Consider the following 19,608-nt stretch of genomic DNA (forward strand, 5'->3'; position numbering starts at 1 on the left):
TTTGCAGTTTATTTTACTTCAATTATGCCTCCATAAATTTTGAAAAATCTTTTAAAAACATTTAAAATTAATCTATACCATTAGAAGCCAGAATTAGTGGCTCCATCTGGGTAGAGTAGTGACTGGAATGGGACAAAAGGCATCTTTTGGGGGCTGATGAAGTTCTGTGTTTTCAGCTGGGTGCTGGTTACACAGGTATGTTCAGTTTATGAAAATTCATTGAGCCAAACATTTATTATTTGTGAACTTCCCCATATGTTTACTATATATCAATAAAAACATGATGTCTTGCCAGTGGGTTTCAGCCCCAGACAAGTTCACTATGGATTCAATGTGACCAAAGAAATGTCAGTAGAACGTTCTTGGGGTGAAAGGGTTATACCCAACTTTATTTCCACGGTGGCAAGTCAAACACTAAAATTTCATCCCCTCAGAGTGAGTCTGCACGCAGCAAACCGGTCTGCAGGCTTTTCTGCCCACACAGCCATCCTCTGCCCTTGGAGCTGCCACCACTCCAGCCTCTGCTCTGCTCTCCTGTAGCTTGCAGCCCTGCCACCATGTCCCCCAGAGCACTTGGTGGAGCTCTTTATATAGAGTCAGTAACAACATATTGCCCACACGTGTGTGGTGAGCTAGCCAATCAGGGCCACTTGAGAATCCTGGCCACAGGAACCTTCATTTTATCCACATATGGGTTTTTAAAAAGCTTTTCACCAGGCCTTAGATGGTGACCTGGTTGCACACAGTTTAAGGTTCAAGACGGGACACTGGAACAGCCTGTCTGGCTTCAATATCCTCCTGTACCTGTTTGCTAATTGAATGACCTTAGGCACATTTTTAAATCTCTCTGAACTTCAGTTTCCATACCTGGAAAAAAATGGGGGTAATAATGATATTCCTCTCACAGTTCTTTTTGTGAAGAACTGAGATGAAAAGAATAATAGAAATGTTTACATTTATTGAGCACATATTATATGCTGGGCCCTATTTGCACTTTCTAAGTTTTACCTTGCTTATTTTTCACAGTGTTAGGAGGATATTCTCAAATTCCCTATTTAACAGATGAAAAACATGAGACACAAAGAAGTTAAGTAGTTTGTCCAAGGTCATACAGCTAGTACGTGAAAGATTGTAAACCCAGGAAACCTGACCATATGACCAACCTACACAGCTTTTGTTAGTCAAGGCTTATCCTGATGCACCTCACACAGTGCCCAGCAGATAGGAAGCACTGAAGAAGTGTTCTTTACTGTCCTCATCGTTGTTATTTAAGATGTCTCCATTGTAAAGGCTTCTAACAAGGGAAACAAGAGGAAATCAAGCCTTGCCAGGGCAGATTTAAAAATCATCAGCTCCTTAAACTGAGCACCCAGCAGGATTACCACAACTCCCTTTGACGATTAGGCTTTCTCAGCGGTGTGCCAAAACCCCGCTTCAGTGGGCCAGCCTGCTTCTGTCTCCCCCACTGGCTCATCCATCTCTGAAGCACAGGGCCTGGCACAGAGGCAGGTCTCCGTGCCAAATGAACAAGTGGGAGGGGAAATGGAATAGACAGGTTGCTGGGTCCCTTTTTAGCCAATGAGAGTCTGTAGACCTCGAAGCCCAAACCTCCCCCACACAACATCTCATTCCAGGGCCCATTCCAGCCTGTCCATTACACGGTGCTGAGCTGGTGCTAGAGGTGGAAGGCGTGTGGGGTGGGCCCTGGGGAAAGCAGACGCTGAGACCTATTCAGGAGTTTAAGAGGACGGGGGAGAGGTGATGACAGTGGAAGATCAGGCACGGAGGAAGCAGGGCCTGGGCAGAGCAGGTCTTCAGACAGAGAGATGGATCTGACAAGGGCTCAGCCAACCCAACAGGGGCTCTGGAGTCCTGGGCTGGGCAAACACGGTCTGGCTTCTGGACTCTTGCTGTTTAGTCATTCACTGGGGGCTGCCTGGGAAGAGTGTGGCCTCTACTCAAAGGTGAGGTGATGCTTGAAAATGCTAGCCCCTGGAGAAAGACAGCTAACTTCAGTTCTTGCAGCTGAGAGACCTGAGCATCGTGACAGCCATCACCCACAGGAAGAACAACACCCAGCACCTGGCCGCTCTGCTGCCCCACTCACAGTGCTGTTGGAGAGACAGCATCTGGTTAGCATCCTGGCCCCAGAGGCAACCAGCTCAGCTTTCCCACCAGAACCACCCACTTTTGCCTAGGTGCCAAGGACTATCTGGGCAAGGGCATGTGGGACCAGATATAAAGAATCAAATACTGAGGAAGTCCTTCAAGAGCTGAGACCATAAAGATTGGGAGAAATCAGGGTAAGCTTCCTGCAGGGGACACTGGAGGCGAGCCTGGAATGCGCAGACCCCTCTGATAAGCAGGAAGGACAGAAGAGGTCAGTCAGGACGACAGAAGGCAGACACTTTAGACTTACACTAGGGCTTGGAAAAGATTCACTTCCTGCCTCCCTCAGAACTCTAACACACAAACCCACGTCATTAGTTATGACTCTGATGGTTGAAGAAACAAAAGTCAGGACTACCTTGTGGAAGCATCACTCAACTACGAAGCACCTATGAATCCCTGTCTCCTATAAAGGAGACAGGAGACAGGAGAGGTAAAGGACAGTGTTATCTTCCGAGTCTTTTACCTTCATTATCCCATCTAACCCTCAGACTGACCCTATGGGGAAGGGTCACAAAAAATTATCCAATTTACACATGAAAAACCCAAGGCTCAGCAGGTGAGGTAACTTACCCAGCACAGCTACCAAGTAGTCAGACACATTTGAACCCAAATCTGTATAACAAAATAAACTCTTGTACGTCTCCCCATGCCACACAGCTACCCTTGGTGCAGACGTCACTTCTGAGCACCTGCTAAGTGCCTCATTGCTCTGCTACATGCAATTCCCATGTCATCTCATTGAACATCAGGCAGCCCTGTAGGTGAGGAAAGGAGAAAATAACTTTCCAAAGCCACACAGCTCCCAAGTGGTGGAGCAGGATGGAACCCTTCATCTCACAGCCTGCACTACTGCCCTACAGAGTCTGGGGCTTGGAGGGATGACGGAGGAAACTTGCTCTGACCTGCTGAGTTACAGAGGAGGATTCTTAACGACCAAGCATGTTAAGCTTGCAGCAGGCAGGAACACGGCACCCACCCATATGGCGAGCCCTCAGAATGCGAGCCCCAGCCAGAGGGGTTACCAGCTGTTCCTTTCCCCATATCAATTAGGTTGGGTGGCTGTACTTTCAAGGCCCTGGGTCTGAGTCAGCCCTGACCTGTGTCCTCAGGCCCAGCTGCAGAGCCACCCATGCTGCTAGCTCTGTGGCCTCAGCTGTTGCACGCCCAGACGCTGATGGGCATTGTGGAGAGTTTAACTGCACCCACAGGAAGAGAGGGAGCAGGTGGGTTAGGGAGAAAGGGCCATGGGATGCAATAGAAACCCCACAGGGATGAAAATCATGGCTCCCCCTCCCATCCTCCCTGTGGGCCACTGGAGGGGCCATGAGATTTGATGCCTGGTAGTCCTAGGTCCAAATACCAGCTCCACTGACCTCCCTTTCCCCTTAGTTTACTATAAAATGGAGCAATACATTCTTGTGAGGACAAAATGAGAGAATTATAGAGTATCTAGCATCTAGTAGGAGCCTGGCACGTTGTGGCTTCCTCCCCACCTGCCCTAAGAAATGAGGATCAAAGACTCCAGTCCTTTCCCTGGAGCTGTGTCAGACTAGTATGGGACAGACTTGACCCTTTTAACAGATGATTCTGCTAAGAGGCTGAATAAAGCAAGTCTTACTCTGGAGCTGCCGAGAGAGAGACGGAAAGACTTCTGGGGGAGGCGAAGGGACTGTTCTGGAAGGAAGTGTCAGGGTTCAGTAAGAGAAGAAGAGAACCCCTATGAGTTATGGGCTGAGGGATGTATTTCCAGAATTAGACCTTGCATGGCTGTAGGAGGGACTGGGGAAGTAGAAGTGCCGGAGCGTCAGAGAAGTGGTCACCAGCAGATCACTCTGAGCAGCCATGTCCAGCCATCCAGGCGGGACCACCAAGAGGAAGCTCCTGAGAGATCTGTGAGCAGCTGTGCCTCCCCAGAGCTCCCACGGCTGTAGGTCTTATTTAAAAAAATTTTTGTTAATGGGGTGAAATTCATATAACATAAAATTAGTCATTTTAAAGTGTACAGCTCAGTGGTATTTAGTACATTCACAATACTGTGCAATCACCCTATAATTCCAAACCATTTCCCTCACTTCAGAAGAAAAATGCACATCCATTAGTCAGGAAGTCCCCAGTTAAAAAAACATTTTACGTAGAGCTGAAATACAAGTGGTATTAAATGTGTTCATGATTTTTTCTTTTCTAAAAAACTGTCCATTACCCCAGAGCTTCTACTCTGTGTCCAAGGAGGAGCTTCAAAATAGTATTCTCAAAAGGCTTTATTTAACTTTTCAACCCAGTCTTTCCCCCTTGAGATCAAGGAGGATGGGATGAGACCGAGTTGACTAACTATTCACCTGATAACTTGTAAAAACAAGTAAAAATGAATTTAAAAAACCCAAGTAAACAAAACCCAGTAAAACAAGAGCAGCACCAGTGGCACTTGCCTTGCGATGAAGCTGTCAAATAAAGTTCAGAGCACCTATTCAATTTGAATCTCAGATGAGCAATGAATGATATTGAATGTCAGCATATATTTCACTTTTCAGTATGTCCCACGCAATGTTTGGGACAAACTTTTGCTAAATTTGGCGACCTTGGAAGTCGTTCAGAGAATCGCACGAGATGCCAAGGAGGACAGCGTTTCATGTTAGTGTTCACGGGGAGGCAGTTCGCACCAAGGCGGCCTTTGGGGGCTGTTTCTGGGTGTGTCAAGGCAGCAGCCCCCTCCTTCCGCCAAGCCTGGATCAGCAGTACTGGGCTCCCACTCAGCCCCCCTCCCACCCCCACCCTCGGCCCGGGGACCGCGCAGAACACACACAAGCAAGAGAAAGCTCGGGGGCTCTGCTTGGTCTTCTCGGGGTTTGGACCTGACCTTTCACATATTTCCTGCTTCCTTTTACACATTCCCAGCAGCAGCTGATGTAGTTGGTCTGGGGGTGCTCTTGTTTGCTTTTCCTCTCTTTAATTTGTCCTAAGTGCTTATAACCGTATCCCCTCAACATTTTATTATGAAAAATTACAAACTAAAGAACAACTTCCAGTTTCAAAAGAAAATAAAATCAAAGCCCTTCTCCCTATTCCTTCATTAATGCTGCTGAAACCTGTGCACATTATATACAAACATAAGAACAAAGGTAAGAGAACTCTGAAAAGCAGAGAGGGGAGGGCAGCCTGGCTCGGAACCTCAGGGCCTGAGGAATGGCAGGGAGGGAGTTATCCAGGGTTTCTGTTTGCCTAACATGTGCCCAAGTTGAAGCTGGATAAACCAACAAGCTGAACGCACCAATGGGAGCACAAACAGCCTGGACACGAAGTTGATCTGTCTGACCAGAGGACAGGGAAATGCACAGCCCAGTAAGGTAGAAAGCTCCAGATAATAACTGTTCTACAGGCACATACCCCTGAAAAAACTGTGGCCCCAGCCCCATCTCATCAACAAAGAATTCCATCCTTGCCCAGCTGTAGCAGAGAGCCTTCCACCTCCCCACCAAGGTGTCAGCCCTGGTCTCCCAGGAAGAGTGACAAGACATTCCTCCCCTTCCCAGCCAGACTGGTGTCAACAGACACCAAGTGGGTGCCTGGACTTCCAACCCCACCCAGCACTGAGACACAGAACTGAAATAAAATCCAATGGCTCAAAACAACATATCCAAAAAGTCCAAGACATAATATAAAATCACTTGCTATACCAAGAACCAGGAAAAATTAAACTTGAATTGCAAAAGACAATCAATAGACACCAACACCAAGCTGATATAGATGTTGGAATTATCTCACAAGGATTTTAAAGCAACCGTCATAAAAATGTTTCAGTGAGCAATTGCGAACGTGCTTGAAACAAATAAAAAAGGTTAAAAGAATTTTACAGTGAACTCCAAACTACCTATCACCTAGATTCTATAATTAATCTACTTCCTCTTCTACCAATTTGTCTATCCATCTCTTCCCATCCATCACTACATCTTATTTTTTATACATTTCAAAGTGGGTTGCAGGCTTCTTCTGCTCACAAGGGCTAGAGGTTTCTTGCAGGCAGGAATGAGGGGACAATCCGGTGTCTGTGGCTGGATGATGCCCAAGATTGTGTGTGTGTGTGGGTGTGTGAGTGTGTGTGTGCAGGTGTGCATATGCACATGTAGCTTTTTTTCTTAATAATAAAAAAAGCCCCTTCCTCTCTGAGGCTCCTGTTCATAGGGGACCAGCACTGACAGGAAAGCCAGGGAAAGGCAGTGCAGGACGGGTGCTGAAGGCCAGGAATCGGGAGACCGATCTGTGCTCTTCTCTGTTACCTTGGTTAGGGAGGCTGTAGCATGAGGCATCAGCCAGAAGCTTCAGGACCAACCCTGGACCTGGGAAAAAAGAGCTGGGTGAATCCTCAGAAATCACAAAGCCCACTATATCACTACAAATTGAACACTTGTCCTGAGCACTGCTGTAGGTCTGTGGCAGACACCAGGCTGTTGCTCCATCTCTCTGGCCAGAACAGCTGCTGCCTGGACCTCAGCTGGTGAGCTGCTCACCCACTGTCCAGGCAACTGCAAAAAGTATGCCGCCAGTATGGGCAGAGCCCTGGGCCAGGACATCAGCCAGTCTGTCTAGCCCTCAGACAAGTGCTCAGCCTACAGATGGGGCCAGGCCAGATGAAGGACCAGGCTCACAGTGCGGAGGGGGTCACAGTTCTCCTGGGACCACTCACCAAAAGGCGCTCTTCTTTTAGAAAAATATATTTTTAAATTATGAACTATCTCAAAACACATAAACAGATAGGAAATCATAATGAACATTGGGCCCCACTATCCAGCTTTATCAAAACTTATTAATTTAGTTGTATTTGCTTCAGACCTCCTCTTCATGTTTTAAGAAATAAAACATTTGAAATACAAGCAAAACCCTGAGAACCTCTCCCCAAGCTTATTTCTCTTACTACCTCCAGAGTTTACTACACTGAATTTAGAGTTTATCACGCCTGCACAACTTTTATACCTCTGCTACTTATGTAGGTATCTACAAACATGTTTTTAAATGTTAGTTGATTTCTTTGTCCATATATGTACTGTGATATACTGTGATTTGTACAGATCATTCAAAACTTACTTTTTTGCTTAATACCATTTTTATTTATTAAGGTATCATTGATATACAATCTTATGAAGGTTTCACAAGAAAACAATGTGGTTACTACATTCACCCTTATTCTCAAGTTCCCCCCATACCCCATTGCAGGGTAGTAAGGTGCCACACAGTCCCTGCTTGCCTTTTCTATGCTATACTGTCTTCCCTGTGACCCAAAAAACACACCATGTGCACTAATCATGATACCCGTCAATCCCCTTCTCACTCCTTCCCCACTCATTCCTACCGTTCCCCTTTGGTAAGCGATAGTCCCTTTTTAGAGTTTGTGAGTCTGCCACTATTTTCTTCCTTCAGTTTTGCTTCATTGTTATACTCCACAAATGAAGGAAATAATTTGGCATTTGTCTTTCTCTGCCTGACTCGATTCACTAAGCATAATATCCTCTAGTTCCATTCATGTTGGGGCAAATGGTAGGATTTGTTTCTGTCTTACATAGGCTGAATAGTATTCCATTGTGTGTATGAACCACCTCTTTTTTATCCATTCATCTACTGATGAACACTTAGGTTGCTTCCATATCTTGGCTATTGTAAATAGTGCTGCAATAAACATAGGGGTGCATATATCCTACTGAATCTGACAACTTGTTTTCTTTGGGTAAATTCCTAGGAGTGGAATTCCTGGATCAAATGGTATTCCTATTTTTAGTTTTTTGAGGGACCTCCATATTGGTTTCCACAATGGTTAAACTAGTTAACATCCCCACCAGCAGTGTAGGAGGGTTCCCCATTCTCTGCATCCTTGCCAACATTTGTTGTTCCTAGTCTTTTCAATGTTGCCCATCCTAACTGGTGAGAAGTGATATCTCATTGTGGTTTTACTTTGCATTACCCTGATAATTAGCGATGTGGAGCATCTTTTCATATTCCTGCTCGCCATCTGGATTTCTTCTTTGGAGAATTGTTTGTTCATATCCTCTGCCAAGTCTTTAATAGGGTTATTTGCCTTTTCGGTGTTGAGAAGTATTAGTTCTTAACATTTTGGATGTTATCCCCTTGTCGGATATGTCATTTACAAATATATTCTCCCATACTGTAAGATGCCTTTTTGTTCTGCTGATGGTGTTCTTTACTGTACAGAAGCTTTTTAACTTGCTATAGTCCCATGTGTTCATTTTTTCTTTCATTTCCCTTTCCCCAGGAGATGTGTTCAGGAAAAAGTTGCACATGTTTACATTCAAGAGATTTTTGCCTATGTTTTCTTGTAAGAGTTTTATGGTTTCATGGCTTACATTCAGGTCTTTGATCCATTTTGAATTTACTTTTGTGTATGGAATTAGACAATATTTCAGTTTCATTCTCTTGCATATAGCTGTTCAGTTTCACCAACACCAGATGTAGAAGAGGCTGTCATTTCCCCATTGTATATCCATGGCTCCTTTATTGTACATTAACTGGCCATATATGCTTGGGTTTATGTATTGGCTCTCTAGTCTGTTCCATTGGTCTATGGGTCTGTTCTTGAGCCAGTACCAAATTGTCTTGATTACTGTGACTTTGTAGAAGAGCTTGAAGTTGGTGAGTGTAATTCCCCCCCCCCCCACTTTATTCTTCCTTCTCAAGATTGCTTTGGCTATTCCGGGTCTTTTGTGGTTCCATATGAATCTTAAAACTATTTGCTTTAGTTTGTTGAAGAATGCTGTTGGTATTTTGATAGGGATTGCCTTGAATCTGTAGATTACTTTAGGCAGGATGGCCATTTTGACAATAGAAATTCTTCCTATCCATGAACATGGGATGTGTTTCCATTTCTTGGTATATTCTTCAATTTCTCTCATGAGTGTCTTGTAGTTTTCAGGGTATAGGTCTTTCACTTCCTTGGTTAGATTAATTCCTAGTTATTTTATTCTTTTTGATGCAACTGTGAATGGACTTGTTTTCCTGATATCTCTTTCTGTTAATTCATCATTAGTGTCTAGGAATGCAAATGATTTCCGTGCATTAATTTTGTATCCTGCAACTTTGCTGAATTCAGATATTAGACCTAGTAGTTTTGGAATGGATTCTTTAGGGATTTTTATGTACAATATCATGTTATTTGTAAACAGTGACCGTTTCACTTCTTCTTTGCCAATCTGAATGCCTTTTATTTCTTTGTGTTGTCCAATTGCCTTGGTAGGACCTCCAGAACTATGTTAAATAAAAGTGGGGAGAGTGGGATGGAGCTCAAGATGGCAGCGTGACTAGAGTGGCAGAAATCTTCTCCCCAAACCATATATATTTTGAAAATTCATCAAATACAACTATTACTAAAAGAGAGACCAGAAAATACAGTACAACAGCCAGGCTACATCTGTATCTGTGAGAACTCAGCATCTCACGAAAAGGGTAAGATACAAAGCCATGACCCAGCGGTACCCAAGCACTCCCCCCACCCCAGCTCACTGGCGGGAGGAAATGAATCAGAGTGGGGAGGGAGTGGAAGCACAGGACTGCTAAATAACCAGCCCTAGTAATCTGCACTGGGAATACAGACACACACTGCATGGAGTTCTGGATATTAGAGAAATGGAAAAGTAAACTCTGAGACTGTGATCAGGTCCCCACAGCTGGCTGCCCTGGGACAAAAGAAAAGTGGGTGCTTTAAAAGTCTTAAAGGAACAAGGATTTAACAGGTGAACAAAATCCTCCTGGCACACTACGCCCAGCAGGCTGGGAATTTTAAGGAACTTCAGGTGCCCTAATCCCCCAGGTGGCAATGCAGCTCCAGAGCCCCTCATAGTGATAGGCAGCCTGCCATTCATTCACCCCCACTGGTACTGCAAGCAAACCAGCTGACCCACCATTGCTGCAGATCAGCCAGGGAGCAGCCCCACGCACAGCAACCACACAGAGTCCTCTCCCAGTGTGCAGCTAACTGGGCCAAACCAAGATGCTGCCTGCTGCATGCAGCTGCCCAGCACAGGCAGAGGAAGCTGGCACAAAGTCTGGAAGGCACAAAGGGGTGCTGTTCTTGGAGGAGAACACACACCACATGCCTGCTATCCCTGGCAGTGCCCTAGGCCATCTCAAGGGCCTCCCTGCCCATGGTAGCTCAGGCGATTAACCAAGAGAATGCTCCTTGTGTGCAGTTAAAAGTCACAGGCAGCAGAGTAGGGCAAGGTGACCAGCAAGCAAGAAGCGAGTTTGTTCTCCCAGCAGACACATGCGCCACTTGCTGGCAATCACTTCCATTGCCATGAAAAGGCAGAAGAACCTGGTCGAGTCCAAAATCACTCAAATGCCAGACAGAGGGCTTAAGGAGACTGATATAACTAATATTCCTGAAAAAGAATACAAAATAAAATTCATAACCATGCTGATGGAGCTGAAGAGAAATACGCAAGAGCTAAGGGATGAAGTCCAGAGGGAGATTACAGAAATGAAACAAACAATGGAAGCATTTAAGAGCAGACTGCATGAGGTACAAGAGACTGTTAAATGAATAGAAATCAGAGAACAGGAATACAGAGAAAGTGAGGCAGAGAAATATAAGGATCTCTAGGAATGAAAGAATATGAAGATAACTGTGTGATCAATCCAAATGGAACAATAATCACATTATATGGGTAAAAGAAGAAGAAGAGAGAGAAAAAGGGATAGAAAGTGTCTTTGAAGAAATAATTGCTGAAAACTTACCCAATCTGGGGAAGGAAACAGTCTCTTAGGTCATAGAAGTCCAAAGACCAACACAAGGGATCCAAGGAGGACAACACCAAGACATATAGTAATTAGAATGGCAGAGATCAAAGACAAGGACAGGGTATTAAAAGCAGCCAGAGAGAGAAAAAAGATTGCCTACAAAGGAAAACCCATCAGGCTATCATCAGACTTCTCGACAGAAACCTTACAGGCCACAAGACAATGGCATGATATATTTAATGCAATGAAACGAAGGGCCTTGAACCAAGAATACTGTATCCAGAAAGACTATCATTTAAATTTGAATGAGGGATTAAACAATTCCAATATAAGCAAAAGTTGAGGGAATTTGCCTCCCATAAACTAACTCTACAGTGTATTCTGAAGGGACTGTGCTAGATGGAAGTACTCCAAAGGCTAAATAGATGTCACCAAAGAAAATAAAATCACAGCAAAGAAAGCACACCAACCAAATACTAACTAAAGGCAAAAAAATGAAATCAGCTATTCACAAAAACAGTAAAGGGAAACACAAAAGAGTACAGAATAAAACACCTAACATACAAAGGATGGAAGAGGAAGAATAAGAAGGGAGAGAATAAAGAATCATCAGACTCTGTTTATAATAGTGTAATAAGTGAGTTAAAGTGAGACAGTTAGATAGTAAAGAAGCTACCCTTGAACCTTTGTTAACCATGAATCCAAAGCCTGCAATGGCAATAAGTACATATATATCGATAATCACCTTAACTGTAAATGGCTTGAATACACCAGTCAAAAGACAGAGAGTAATAGAATGGATAAAAAAGCAAGGCCCATTTATATGCTGCTTACAAGAGACTCACCTCAAACCCAGTGACATACACAGACTGAAAGTGAAGGGATGGAAACATGCAAACAATAGGGAGAAAAAAGCAGGTTTGCAGTACTTGTCAGACAAAACAGACTTCAAAACAAAGAAAATAATAAGAGAAAAAGAAGGACGTTGCATGAAGATAAAGGGCTCAGTCCAACAAGAGGATATAACCATTACAAATATCTATGCACCCAACACAGGAGCACCAACATATATGAAACAAATACTAACAGAATTAAAGGAGGAAATACAATGCAATGCATTTATTGTAGGAGACTTCAACACACCACTCACTCCAAAGGACAGATCAACCAGACAGAAAATAAGTAAGAACACAGAGACACTGAACAGCACACTGGAATAGATGGACCTAACAGACATCTACAGAACTCTGCACACAAGAGCAGCAGAATACACATTCTTCTCAAGTGCACATGGAACATTTTCCAGAATAGACCACATACCGGGCCACAAATAGAGGCTCAGTAAATTCAAAAAGATTGAAATTCTACCAACCAACTTCTCAGATTACAAAGATCTAAAACAAGAAATAAATTGTGCAAAGAAAACAAAAAGCCTCAGAAACACATGGAGGCTTAACAACATGCTCCTAAATAATCAATGGATCAATGACCAAATTAAAACAGAGGTTGAGCAATATATGCAGACAAATGAGAACAACAGCACAATGCCCCAGCTTCTGTGGGATGCAGTAAAGGCAGTTCTAAGAGGAAAGTACATACAAACCCAGGCCTATTTAAATAAGGAGGAACAATCCCAAATAAATAGTGTAAAGTCACAATTATTGAAACTGGAAAAAGAAGAACAAATGAGGCCTAAAGTGAGTAGAAGGAGGGATATAATAAAGGTCAGAGATGAAATAAATAAAACTGAGAAGAATAAAACAATAGAAAGAATCAGTGAAAGCAGGAGCTGGTTCTTTGAGAAAATAAAAGTAGATAAACCACTAGCCAGACTCATCAAGAAAAAGAGAGAGTCTACACACATCAACAGAATCAGAAATGAGAAGGGAAAAATCACTATGGACCCCACAGAAATACAAAAAGTTATTAGAGAATACTATGAAAATCTATATGCTAACAAGCTGGAAAATCTAGAAGAAATGGACAACTTTCTAGAAAAATACAACCTTCCAAGACTGAACAAAGAAGAAACAGAAAATCTAAGCAGACCAATTACCAGCAACAAAAGTGAATCAGTAATCAAAAAACTACCTAAGAAGAAAACCTCTGGGTCAGATGGATTCAGCACTGAATTTTATCAAACATTCAGAGAAGACATAATACCCATTCTCCTTAAAGTTTTCCAAAAAATAGAAGACAAGGGAATACTTCCAAACTCATGCTGTGAAGCCAGCATCACTCTAATACCAAAACCAGGCAAAGACCACACAAAAAAGAAAATTACAGACCAATATCCCTAATGAACATAGATGCAAAAATACTCAACAAAATATTAGCAAACCGAATTCAAAAACACATCAAGAGGATCATACACCATGATCAAGTGGGGTTCACCTCAGGGATACAACAATGGTACAACATTCGAAAATCCATCAACATCATCCACCACATGAACAGAAATGGGCATAGAGGGCAAGTACCTCAGCATAATAAAGGCCATATATGAAAAATGCACAGCCAACATCATACTTAACAGCGAGAAGCTGTAAACTTTACACCTAGGATCGGGAACAAGACAGGGATGCCCACTCTCCCCACTATTATTCAATATAGGACTGGAGGTTCTAGCCACGGCAATCAGACAAAACAAAGAAATAAAAGGCATCAAGATTGGTAAGGAAGAAGTCAAACTGTCACTGTGTGCAGATGACATGATATTGTACATAAAACACCCTAAAGAATCCACTCCAAAACTACTAGATCTAAAATCTGAATTCAGCAGAGTTGCAGGATACAAAATTAATACACAGAAATCTGTTGCAACCATATACAGTAATGATGATCTAGCAGAAAGAGAAATCAGGAAAACAATTCCAGTCACAACTGCATGAAAAAAAATAAAATACCTAGGAATAAACTTAACCAAGGAAGTGAAAGACCTATACCCTGAAAACTACAAGACACTCTTAAGATAAATTAAAGAGGACACTAACCAATGGAAATTCATCCCACGCTCTTGTGTCAGAAGAATTAATATTGTCAAAAAGCCATCCTTCCTAAAGCAATATATAGATGCAATGCAATCCCTATCAAAATAACAACAGCATTCTCCAATGAACTGGAACAAATAGTTCTAAAATTCATATGGAACCACCAAAGACCCATAATAGCCAAAGCAATCCTGAGAAGGAAGAGTAAAGCAAGGGAAATCTCACTTCCCAACTTCAAGCTCTACTACAAAGCCACAGTAATCAAGACAATTTTGTACTGGCCCAACAACAATCCCACAGGCCAGTGGAACAGAATAGACAGTCCAGATATTAACCCAAACATATATGGTCAATTAATATACGATGAAAGAGGCATGGATGTACAATTGGTAAATGACAGCCTCTTCAACTGCTGGTGCTGGAAAAAACTGGACAGCCACATGTAAGAGAATGAAACTGGATCATTGTGTAGTCCCATACACAAAAGTAAACTCAAAATGGATCAAAGACTTGAATGTAAGTCATGAAACCATAAAACTCTTAGAAAAAAACATAGGCAAAAACCTCTTTGACATAAACATGAGCAACTTCTTCATGAACTTATCTCCCTGGGCAAGGAGAACAAAAGCAAGAATGAACAAGTGGGACTATATCAACCTGAAAAACTTCTGTACAGCAAAGGACACCACCAATATAACAAAAAGGCATCCTACAGTATGGGAGAATATATTCATAAATGACAGATCTGATAAAGAGTTGACATCCAAAATACATGAAGAGCTCACACACCTCAACAACAAAAAGCAAATAATCCAAATAAAGAATGGATAGAGGATCTGAACAGACAGTTCTCCAAAGAAGAAATTCAGATGGCCAACAGGCACATGGAAAGATGCTCCACATTGCTAATCATCAGAGAAATGCAAATTAAAACCACAATGAGATACCACCTCACACCAGTAAGGATGGCCACCATGCAAGACAAACAAAAACAAATGTTGGCAAGAATGTGGAGAAAGGGGAACCCTCCTACACTGCTGGTGGGAATGTAAATTAGTTCAACCATTGTTGAAAGCAGTATGGAGGTTCCTCAAGAAACTAAAAATAGAAATACCATTTGACCCAGAAATTCCACTATTCGGAATTTACCTGAAGAAAACAAGATTCCAGATTCAAAAAGACATATGCGAGGCAGAGCCAAGATGGTGGCATGAGTAGTTCAGTGGAAATCTCCTCCCAAAAACATATATATTTATGAAAATACAATAAATACAACTATTCCTAAAAGAGACACCAGTGGATACAGTACAACAGCCAGGCTACATCTACATCTGCGAGAACTCAACATCACATGAAGTGGGTAAGATACAAGCCATGGCCCAGCGGAACCCAAACGCTCCCCCACCCCAGAACCTGGCAGGAAGAAAGGAGTCGGAATGGGGAAGGAGTGAAAGCCCAGGACTGCTAAACAACCAGCTCTAGAAATCCACACCAGGAGCACAGACACATGGTGCACGGGGTGCTGGAGATTAGAGAAACGGAAAAGCAAAACATGTGGGCAGGTCTCTGCACCTGGCGCCCATGAGACAAAAGAAAAATGAGTGCTTTTTGCAAGTCTTAAAGAGACAGGGACCCCACAGCAGGTCAAAGTCATCCCGGCACACTTAGCCAGCAGCTGGGAATCCTGGGGAACTTTAGGTGCCATAACCCCCTGGGTGGCAGTGTAGCTCTGAAGACCCTCACAGTACTAAGCAGCCTGCCAGTTGTTCCCCCATCTGAACCTTTGGTAACCACAAACTTAAAGACTGCAATAGCAGTAAGTACATATCTTTCAATAATCACCCTAAATGTAAATGGACTGAATGCACCAGTCAAAAGACACAGAGTAATAGAATGGATAAAAAAGCAAGACCCATCTATATGCTGCTTACAAGAAACTCACCTCAAACCCAAAGACATGCAGAGATTAAAAGTCAAAGGATGGAAAAAGATATTTCATGCAAACAACAGGGAGAAAAAAGCAGGTGTTGCAGTACTAGTATCAGACAAAACAGACTTCAAAACAAAGAAAATAACAAGAGATAAAGAAGGACACTACATAATGATAAACGGCTCAGTCCAACAAGAGGATATAACCATTATAAATATATATGCACCCAATACAGGAGCACCAACATATGTGAAACAAATACTAACATAATTAAAGGAGGAAATAGAATGCAATGCATTCATTTTGGGAGACTTTAACACACCACTCACCCCAAAGGATAGATAAACCAGACAGAAAATAAGTAAGGACACAGAGGCACTGAACAACACACTAGAACAGATGGACCTAATAGACATCTATAGAACTCTACATCCAAAAGCAACAGGATACACATTCTTCTCAAGTGCACATGGAACATTCTCCAGAATAGACCACATACTAGGCCACAAAAAGAGGTTCAGTAAATTCCAAAAGATTGAAATCCTACCAACCAACTTTTCAGACCACAAAGGTATAAAACTAGAAATAAATTGTACAAAGAAAGCAAAAAGGCTCACAAACACATGGAGGCTTAACAACATGCTCCTAAATAATCAAGGGATCAATGGCCAAATTAAAATGGAGACCAGCAATATATGGAAACAAATGACAACAACAACACAAAGCCCCAACTTCTGTGGGATGCAGCAAAAGCAGTCTTAAGAGGAAAGTATAGAACAATCCAGGCATATTTAAAGAAGGAAGAACAATTTCAAATGAATAGTCGAATGTCACAATTATCGAAATGGGAGAAAGAATAACAAATGAGGCCTAAGGTCAGCAGATGGAGGGACAAAATAAAGATCAGAGAAGAAATAAATAAAATTGAGAAAAATAAAACTATAGAAAAAAATCAATGAAACCAAGAGCTGGTTCTTCGAGAGAATAAACAAAATAGATAAGCCCCTAGCCAGACTTATTAAGAGATAAAGAGAGGCAACACACATCAACAGAATCAGAAACGAGAATGGAAAAATCACTATGGACCCACAGAAAAGAAAAGAATTCTTAGAGAATACTATGAAAACCTACATCCTAACAAGCTGGAAAATCTAGGAGAAATGGATAACTTCCTGGAAAAATACAACCTTCCAAGACTGACCCAGAAAGAAACAGAAAATCTAAACAGACCAATTACCAGCAACAAAATTGAAGCGATAATCAAAAAAGTACCCAAGAACAAAATCCCCAGGCCAGATGGATTTACCTCGGAATTTTATCAGATATACAGAGAAGACATAATACCCATTCTCCTTAAAGTTTTCCAAAAAAGAGAAGAGGACAGAATACTCCCAAACTCATTGTATGAAGCCAACATCACCCTAATACCAAAACCAGGCAAAGACCCTACCAAAAGAGAAAACTACAGACCAATATCCCTGATCAACATAGATGCAAAAATATTCAACAAAGTATTAGCAAACGGAATTCAAAACTATATCAAGAGGATCATACACCATGACCAAGTGTGATTCATCCCAGGGATGCAAGGATGGTACAACATTCGAAAATCCATCAACACCATCCACCACATCAACAAAAAGAGGGACATAGGTGCTGAAAAAGCATTTGACAAAGTTCAACATCCATTCATGATAAAAACTCTCAACAAAATGGGTATAGAGGGCAAGTACCTCAACATAATAAAGGCCATACATGATAAACCCACCACTAACATTATACTGAACGGCGAGAGGCTGAAACCTTTTCCTGTGAGATTGGGAACAAGACAGGGATGCCCACTCTCCCCACTGTTATTCAACATAGTACCAGAGGCCCTAGCCACAGCAATTAGACAAAACAAAGAAATACAAGGAATCCAGATTGGTAAAGAAGAAGTGGAACTGTCACTATTTGCAGATGACATGATATTGTACATAACAAAACCCTAAAGAATCCACTCCAAAACTACTAGAACTAATATCAGAATTCAGCAAAGTTGCAGGATACAAAATTAACACACAGAAATCTGTGGTTTTCCTATACACTAACAATGAGCTAATGGAAAGAGAAATCAGGAAACAATTCCATTCACAATAGCATCAAAAAGAATAAAATACCTAGAAATAAACCTAACCAAGGAAGTGAAAGACCTATACCCTGAAAACTACAAGACACTCTTAAGAGAAATTAAAGAGGACACTAACAAATGGAAACTCATTCCATGCTCTTGGCTAGGAAGAATTAATATAGTCAAAATGGCCATCCTGCCCAAAGCAATATACAGATTTGATGCAATCCCTATCAAATTACCAACAGCATTCTTCAATGAACTGGAACAAATAGTTCAAAAATTCATATGTAAACACCAAAGACTCTGAATAGCCAAAGCAATCCTGAGAAAGAAGAATAAAGTAGGGGGGTTTCTCACTCCCCAACTTCAAGCTCCGGTACAAAGCCATAGTAATCAAGACAGTTTGGGACTGGCACAAGAACAGACCTACAGACCAGTGGAACAGATTAGAGACTCCAGGCATTAACCCAAAGATATATGGTCAAGTAAAATTTGATAAAGGAGCCATAGACATACAGTGGGGAAATGACAGTCTCTTCAACAGATGGTGCTGGCAAAACTGGACAGCTACATGTAAGAGAATGAAACTGGACCATTGTCTAACCCCATACACAAAAGTAAATTCAAAATGGATCAAAGATCTGAATGTAAGTCATGAAACCATAAAACTCTTAGATAAAACATAGGCAAAAATCTCTTGGACATAAACATTAGCAACTTCTTCATGAACATATCTCTCCAGGCACAAAAAACAAAAGCAAAAATGAACAAGTGGGACTATATGAAGCTGAAAAGCTTCTGTACAGCAAAGGACACCATCAATAGAACAAAAAGGTACCCTACAGTATGGGAGAATATATTCATAAGTGACAGATCTGACAAAGGGTTGACATCCAAAATATATAAAGAGCTCACGCACCTCAATAAACAAAAAGCAAATAATCCAATTAAAAAATGGGCAGAGGAACTGAACAGACAGTTCTCCAAAAAAAAATTCAGATGGCCAACAGACACATGAAAAGATGCTCCACATTGCTAGCTATCAGAGAAATGCAAATTAAAGCCACAATGAGAAATCACCTTACATTAGTAAGGATGGCTACCATCCAAAAGACAAACAGCAACAAATGTTGGTGAGGTTGCAGAGAAAGGGGAACCCTGCTACACTGCTGGTGGGAATGTAAATTAGTTCAACCATTGTGGAAAACAGTATGGAGGTTCCTCAAAATGCTCAAAATAGACTTACCATTTGACCCAGGAATTCCACTTCTAGGAATTTACCCTAAGAATGCAGCACTCCAGTTTGAAAAAGACAGATGCACCACTATGTTTATCGCAGCACTATTACAATAGGCAAGAAGTGGAAGCAACCTAAGTGTCCATCAGTAGATGAATGGATAAAGAAGATTTGGTACATATACACAATGGAATATTATTCAGCCATAAGAAGAAAACAAATCCTACCATTTGCAACAAACATGGATGGAGCTAGAGGGTATTATGCTCAGTGAAATAAGCCAAGCAGAGAAAGACAAGTATCAAATGATTTCACTCATCTGTGGAGTGTAAGAACAATGAAAAAAACTGAAGGAACAAAACAGCAGCAGAATCACAGAACCCAAGAATGGACTAACAGTTACCAAAGGGAAAGAGACAGAGGAGAATGG

This window comes from Manis javanica, chromosome 8 (assembly GCF_040802235.1).
Source record: "Manis javanica isolate MJ-LG chromosome 8, MJ_LKY, whole genome shotgun sequence".
Lineage (NCBI taxonomy): Eukaryota > Metazoa > Chordata > Mammalia > Pholidota > Manidae > Manis > Manis javanica.